General features: G+C 35.4%; 1 long non-coding RNA gene across 1 annotated transcript; it reads right to left on the bottom strand.

Moving 5' to 3' along the window:
- Positions 1-600: 600 nt before the first annotated feature.
- Positions 601-6439, bottom strand: LOC136677099 (uncharacterized). The gene is made up of 3 exons (XR_010796336.1): positions 4412-6439; positions 4217-4283; positions 601-2157 (listed from the first exon to the last, which is right to left on the bottom strand). It is a non-coding gene; the product is annotated as an uncharacterized lncRNA (long non-coding RNA).
- Between the last annotated feature and the right edge of the window lie 249 nt (positions 6440-6688).

Raw genomic sequence — 6688 nt, 5'->3', positions numbered from 1 at the left:
GACGTTGAAATATGGTTAGTAATCAAAGTCAGATATTACTCAAAAATTTACGTCAGGATGACGTCAAACTCCAACGTTGTGTAGATGTTGATTTTTAGTTGGAAATGAAAATTCGGGTTGACGTCAAATCCCAACATTGGTGTGACATCAAGACTCAATGTAGTTTAGACATTGAATTATAGTTAGTAATCAAAGTCAGATATTACTCAAAAATTAACATTTGGGTGACGTCAAGCTCCAATGTTGTTTTAGTTTTAATGAAAATCGGGTCGACGTCTAAACCCAACACTGGTGTGACATAGAGCCTCAACACTACCGTATTTCACATTTACAGCATACTACTGTAATTAAATAATACAATACTTTACTGTAAAAACTGATTTACAGTAAATAACTGTCAGCTGAGCTCCCAGACAATTACTGTATTTTTACAGAAACATTAATGTATTTCAACTTTACAAAATACTACTGTAAATGAATAAAACTTAACTGTAAATATTGGGATTTACAGTAAATACCTGGCAACAGAGTTTCCAGTCAATTACTGCATTTGTACAGGAACAAGATTGTATTTAAAATTTACAGAATACTACTGTAATTGCATAATACAATGTTTTACTCTAAATATTTAAATGTACAGTAATATTTTCAGCAGAATTGCCAGCCATTTACTGCCTTTTTTCAGAAACAATACCTTTTTACAGAGGAACACTAATTACAAACAGTTTCTAAATTACATTCAATTCTTTATATATACTGAACAATACCAGCATGTAATATTTTTGTATTAAGATTATAGTGTTACTATTAAATAAAAAAAAATCAAGTCTGCCAAGCATGAATACTTTAAAAATACTATAACCATAACATACACAAAAGAAGTCCAAATCTACATTCAGAATTAAAATCAGTAACACGCTTTATTAAAACTGAATATATGCAAAATGTGGACAAATTTCAAGTACTACATAACATGTTCAAATCATTTATTTTTTTACTTGAACTTAATATTTTTGCCCCTTATGATATTTGCTTTTTTTTTCCTAACCAAAAATACTTCACAATATCCAATTACATTATTGCCTTGATGAATTACAAGAAAGGTGCCCAAATCTTTATAGTAAAACATTACGTTATATCACGACTTTTGATCTTACCAGACAACACAAATAGTGACCGTAAAACATCATGAAAAATGTAATAAAAAATATGTAATCTGGATTGCTAAAACTTTGTATTTCAAATATCATCAGTGAACCCAACATGTTACTGACTTAGAGTCAGTTTTGTGTTGAACATGACCCTTTAAATACAAACCGGATTCCAAAAAAGTTGGGACACTAAACAAATTGTGAATAAAAACTGAATGCAATGATTTGGAGGTGCCAACATCTAATATTTTATTCAGAATATAACACAAATCACAGATCAAAAGTTTAAACTGAGATAATGTATCATTTTAAGGGAAAAATATGTTGTTTCAAAATTTCATGGCATCAACAAATCCCAAAAAAGTTGGGACAAGGCCATTTTTTACCACTGTGTGGCATCCCCCCTTCTTCTTACAACACTCAAAAGATGTCTGGGGACAGAGGAGACGTTGGGTAACACCATTCTGGTATCGCTGCACAACAAACATCTTTCTGCGCAACAATGGTGGAATTGGTGATCCTCTTACCATCTTGGCTTCAGAGAGACACTGACACCCTGAGAAGCTCTTTTTATACCCAATCAGGTTGTCAATTGACCTAATTATTGTTAATTGGTCTTCCAGCTGTTTGTTATATGCTCAATTTCCTCCTTTTTGCCACTTATTGCTACTTGTCCCAACTTTGTTGGGATTTGTTGACACTGTGAAATTTTGAATGAACATATATTTTTTTAAAATGTTACATTTACTCAGATTAAACTTTTGATCTGTCATCTATGTTCTATTAAAAATAAAATATTGACATTTGCCATCTCCACATCATTGCATTCAGATTTTATTCACAATTTGTTTAGTGTCCCAACTTTTTTGGAATCCGGTTTGTAAATAAAATTTAATTCAAAGTCCATCAGTTTCTTTAAAGCAAGGATACACACGGATGCATGGTCCAGGACTTCTTGGTTGCTCTCTACGTTGACCACCCCTGGGGATTTGTACCAATGAGGCGTCTATAAAAATAAAAATTCCACAGTTAGTAACATAGCATGTGGAAATAAAGGTACAAAAAAGTTGCAATAAAAATTTTGTACACAAGAGGATACAGTAAGGGGAAGATCAGATGACATCATGGGCAAGACAATTTTTAAAACTAAACATAGCACAAAAATAAGGATATTTTTGTTTGGTAGATTATATCTTTGTTGTAACAATGTTTCTTGGCAATAAATCTTATACTGTTGGAATCATGTTAATTTCCCTTTGAAATGGTGCCACATTTATAAGGAACATGCATTTGTGGGATGAGCAGTAGAAATGAGTATGTGGGTTGTGCCAATGAAACATTAGCCCAATCCTCTCTGCCGATGTCGTTTGGTGAGTTGTGACTGGCTGACTGAAGTTTGAAGAAACAAGACATATTGGCAATTTAACAATGTATTCTTTTAACAAATAGGAGCTTCAGTAGCGTGTGGAAGAACCATAAACAGCCAAAACAGCCAAAACAGCCCAGGACTTTCTCTTCATGATGGTCACCATCCTGGTTACACACTGCTGGTCACACATGTGGTTGTGTTGGTCACTGTGGCATGAACAGCACTCCCAAGCTGATCCCACAAGTGTTCATTGGGGTTGAGGTCAGGAGCTAGCAGGCCATTCCATCCTCTCCACTACCAAATTCTGGAGGTAGTCTCTGATAAACACCGCTCTGTGGGGGCATGTGTTGTCATTTTGGAGGTTAGAGTTTGGTCCCAGACTGTGGAGATATGGGATTGCCACTGGTTGTAGAATTTCATCTCAATATCTTTTTCTGCATTGAGATTGCTTGCAATGACGATAAACCTCATTTTTCAAGTGAAGGAGATGCCACATCACACCATCACACAAAATAAGCTGTTTGGCACTGGCAGTGAGTATTTGACAAATTTTTCACTGGTGCAATCCACATACTCGGCTCTACTGCTCATCTCACAAAAGCATGTTTAAAAGAGAAATTAACAGTAATGGTATAAGGTTTATTGGCAAGAAGCACTGTTACAACAAAAAAATAAACAACCAGACAAAAATTTTCTTACTTTTTGTGCTATGTTTATTTTTATTTTTCTGCAAGTAATCAGAGCAAATGAGTGAGGTAAAGGGTGAATTACATTAATAATTACAGTTAGATAATGCAGCATGTCCTATTTGGTGCTAAAAATAAACACTAATACTTTGACATTGTATTTTGTTATGGCTTTCATAATGTCATTTCGTATCATATATCTCCATTTCTTTTAGGCATATCGAGATATGAATTTTTGGTCATATCGCCCAGCCCTAGTTGTCGCTTGCTCACACTTTTTGTAGTGAAGACTGAGGATAGATATTAATACGAACTCAACAAAACCATTTTTTTCAAAAGTACTGCAATTTCAATTTGATACCTGATCTAAAAGTCATGTATACTGATATGCTATGCAATATTTCAATGTATCATAGTAATCAGAAAATCCTGTATTTGACCTTTAATTTCACATATCAAAAGCACAAATTTCAACTGCATCAAATAATTCCCACAATGACCCTAATTAGAATTAAATGGTTGCAACAGATGAATGAATGACAGTAAACAGTAACTGTCCTTCATAATAATTTCATAAAGAATTATCCAACAGAAACGGGTCAAAATATTAAAAAGCAATTACCTTCAGATAATTTTAGAATTTTTTAATCCATTTTCATACATGGGGTTTCTGCATCAGTAAAGTTATCATATTTCAAGGTTTTTATATATAATAATACTTTTAATTACAGGTAAGATAACATTAAATAGAGGCTAGTTTAATTTAGAGAAGGAAGTAAACAAGTAGAGAGAGAGAAAGAAAGAAATTTCCTGTCGATATTGGAAATTGAAATTTTAGTACAAGGTGAATAGGGCTGCCTTTCCAGAAATTAATGGAGGCTTGAGCAAACATAGGTCACTTGTCCTTCCACTGTCAGCAAATATCTTGCATTGGTCAAAAATTCCACTGTAATTAATTCAAATGTTAAACTTTTGTCATTCTGGAGTATCTTGCAATTATATATACATACCCAGAATAAACATCTGAGGACTCACAAGCAGGTTAAAGGTTTCAAAATCAGCAACTGTGGCACTTGCCTAAATGATGAGAATATAAATAATTTTAAGTCTTCAACATTTACCATTGCAGTTTTCAATGACATGTCAAATTAAAACCTATATGATATAGCCTAGGTCTAGTTTCAGTTTTCCTGTTTTAATGATACCTGTAAATGTGAGCCTTAAATGCAGCCAACTTCCTGAAAGTCATGGCACGACGAGACTCTCCACATTTAAAACATTTAGTACAGAGAAATAAGATGTCATTTCATATGCATTACAAAAACCAACACACTACATTTGTGATCACAGAACTGGTAGCCAACATTTAGTATTTAGACACTTTAAATGCAATACTCTTAAACTCTGATAAACAATTAAAATGTACACTCTATATAAACTAAATAACAAAAATGGGAGTCTCAAATCAGATTTGGAATGGTATGGAGCCCCTAAAGGGACTGGGGGAAAAATTAAAAAAAGACTATTGATTTTGTGTTCCCTTGCAAACATTATTGCATTCCCTCGCAAATACATTGCGCTCCTTTGCAAATGTTTATGATACACAATTGTCTTTGTTACGGAGCCCCTAAAGGGACTGGGGAAAAAAAGACTTTGGCGTTCCTTCGCAAACACAATTGCGTTACCTCGCAAATACTTTGTGGGCTCCGTAGTACTGTGCTTGCTGTTGATTATGTGCTTGCTGTGCGTGTCAGGTGAACTATGGAGCAGCTCGTTGAAATTTACTTTGATCTTGGACTGAAATATAAAGACATAGCATTTCTTCTCAACAGAGAACATGGATATGTTATTGGGGAGCACCAACTGAAACATTTGATGCTGTGTTGTTAATAGCTTAGCAAAGAGGATGAGAGAATTTAAAGTGCAAGCGCATGGACAAAGGTTACGTGAACAGTATAGAGATACAGACAATGAACACAGTTTCCAATCAGTGGGAGAGAAAGGAGAGTGAACACCTAAATAAATGTGTAGCTATTGGTAGTGTACTGGAGTAATGTGTGTGTGTGTAAACGTCAGTCAGAAAAGGGTATCCTGTTTTTACTGCAGCTTTATTTAAAAAAAAAAAAAAAAAAAAAAAAAACATTTTCCAGATAAAACGAAATGCATGGTGTAGCGACCGGCTCTAGCTCCACAGCCGTGTCTGGAGTCAGCGCGCTGAGCCACGTCTCTGTAAAAATTAGCCCGCAGTGTGCCCTGAGATCTCTGTGTGTTGCGCCTTACACCCTCCATCTTGTTATTGAATGACTGGATTTTTAAGAGTCTTTGCTTGTTAAGGTTTTTAATTAACATTCTTAGCTTGACCCCTACCCCAGTCAATAACAATAAAAAAAACACAGCCTTCCACACTTTTTCTTTCTTTCATGAAGCAGCCTACGTCTCATACACCTGTTACTATGGAAATACGGCGTTCTGACTAGAACTTTCAGGATGCTACATAACATATATAAACCTGTTGCTGACAACTTCTGATGTTAGGCAGTTCCTTACAGATGTATTCCTTACAGACGTCGCACTGGCAACGAAACTGTGTGTTAGTAGAGATAAATAAATACATATATATCTGTTTCAAGTGGCTGGATTTCACTGGAAACTGCAGTGTCCTGATGTGTTGACTGAGCCACAAAGACAATTGTGTATCATAAAACATTTGCAAAGGAGCGCAATGTATTTGCGAGGGAACGCAAAATCAATAGTCTTTTTTTTTTCCCCAGTCCCTTTAGGGGCTCCGTAGAATGGAGCTCAAAATTCTGCAGCAAAATACAGTAGTCTATAATTCTCAATACAGCACAAAGTAAAATCTATTTTACTCCCCCCATCTTGCACCTCATTCACACCTGACACTCCAAATATATATTAGCTAATAATCTGGAATGGAGTTTGTCTGTAGCTAACATTACATGTTTACAATGTCTACAACATCTACGTTTACAATTCTCTGTTATAATGAACGTAGCTAATTTTACCAAACTGACCAATATCAATGACCAGAATCCCTGTCCATCTCTATGTTTATATTTCCCTCCGTTCTCTTCTTTAAAAAGCATTACTCTGCTAGCTAACTAAAACTCGAATAGTACCCGCAAGAAGCCCAAAACTGGACTTTGAGTTTACAATTGTTTGTACAGTTAAATTATCGTTCTCTACTACGCTAAATATAAATAAATAATGCTACGACTGACCCGTACTTTCACCGGCAGCCTGTTTCAATGGAGCAGAACCCTCTCTTTCTTTTCTTCCCGCCTCTTCTCTCCTACCTTTCCCTCAGCCTCCTGCTTGTAAGCCGTCACAAAACTGGTGATGTCTCCGGCTCCAATCCCCTCCAACGGACTAATTTGAGGGGGGGAAACGCCAGTTGACGATATCTGCGACGATAAAACATTAACATTTTTTGGGAGCAAACAAGTGTGCAAATTCAACAGGAG

Source organism: Hoplias malabaricus, chromosome X2 (genome assembly GCF_029633855.1).
Source record: "Hoplias malabaricus isolate fHopMal1 chromosome X2, fHopMal1.hap1, whole genome shotgun sequence".
Taxonomy (NCBI): Eukaryota; Metazoa; Chordata; class Actinopteri; order Characiformes; family Erythrinidae; genus Hoplias; species Hoplias malabaricus.
Note: the sequence above shows the minus strand (reverse complement) of the source record. Positions and strands in the feature narration are given on the sequence as shown.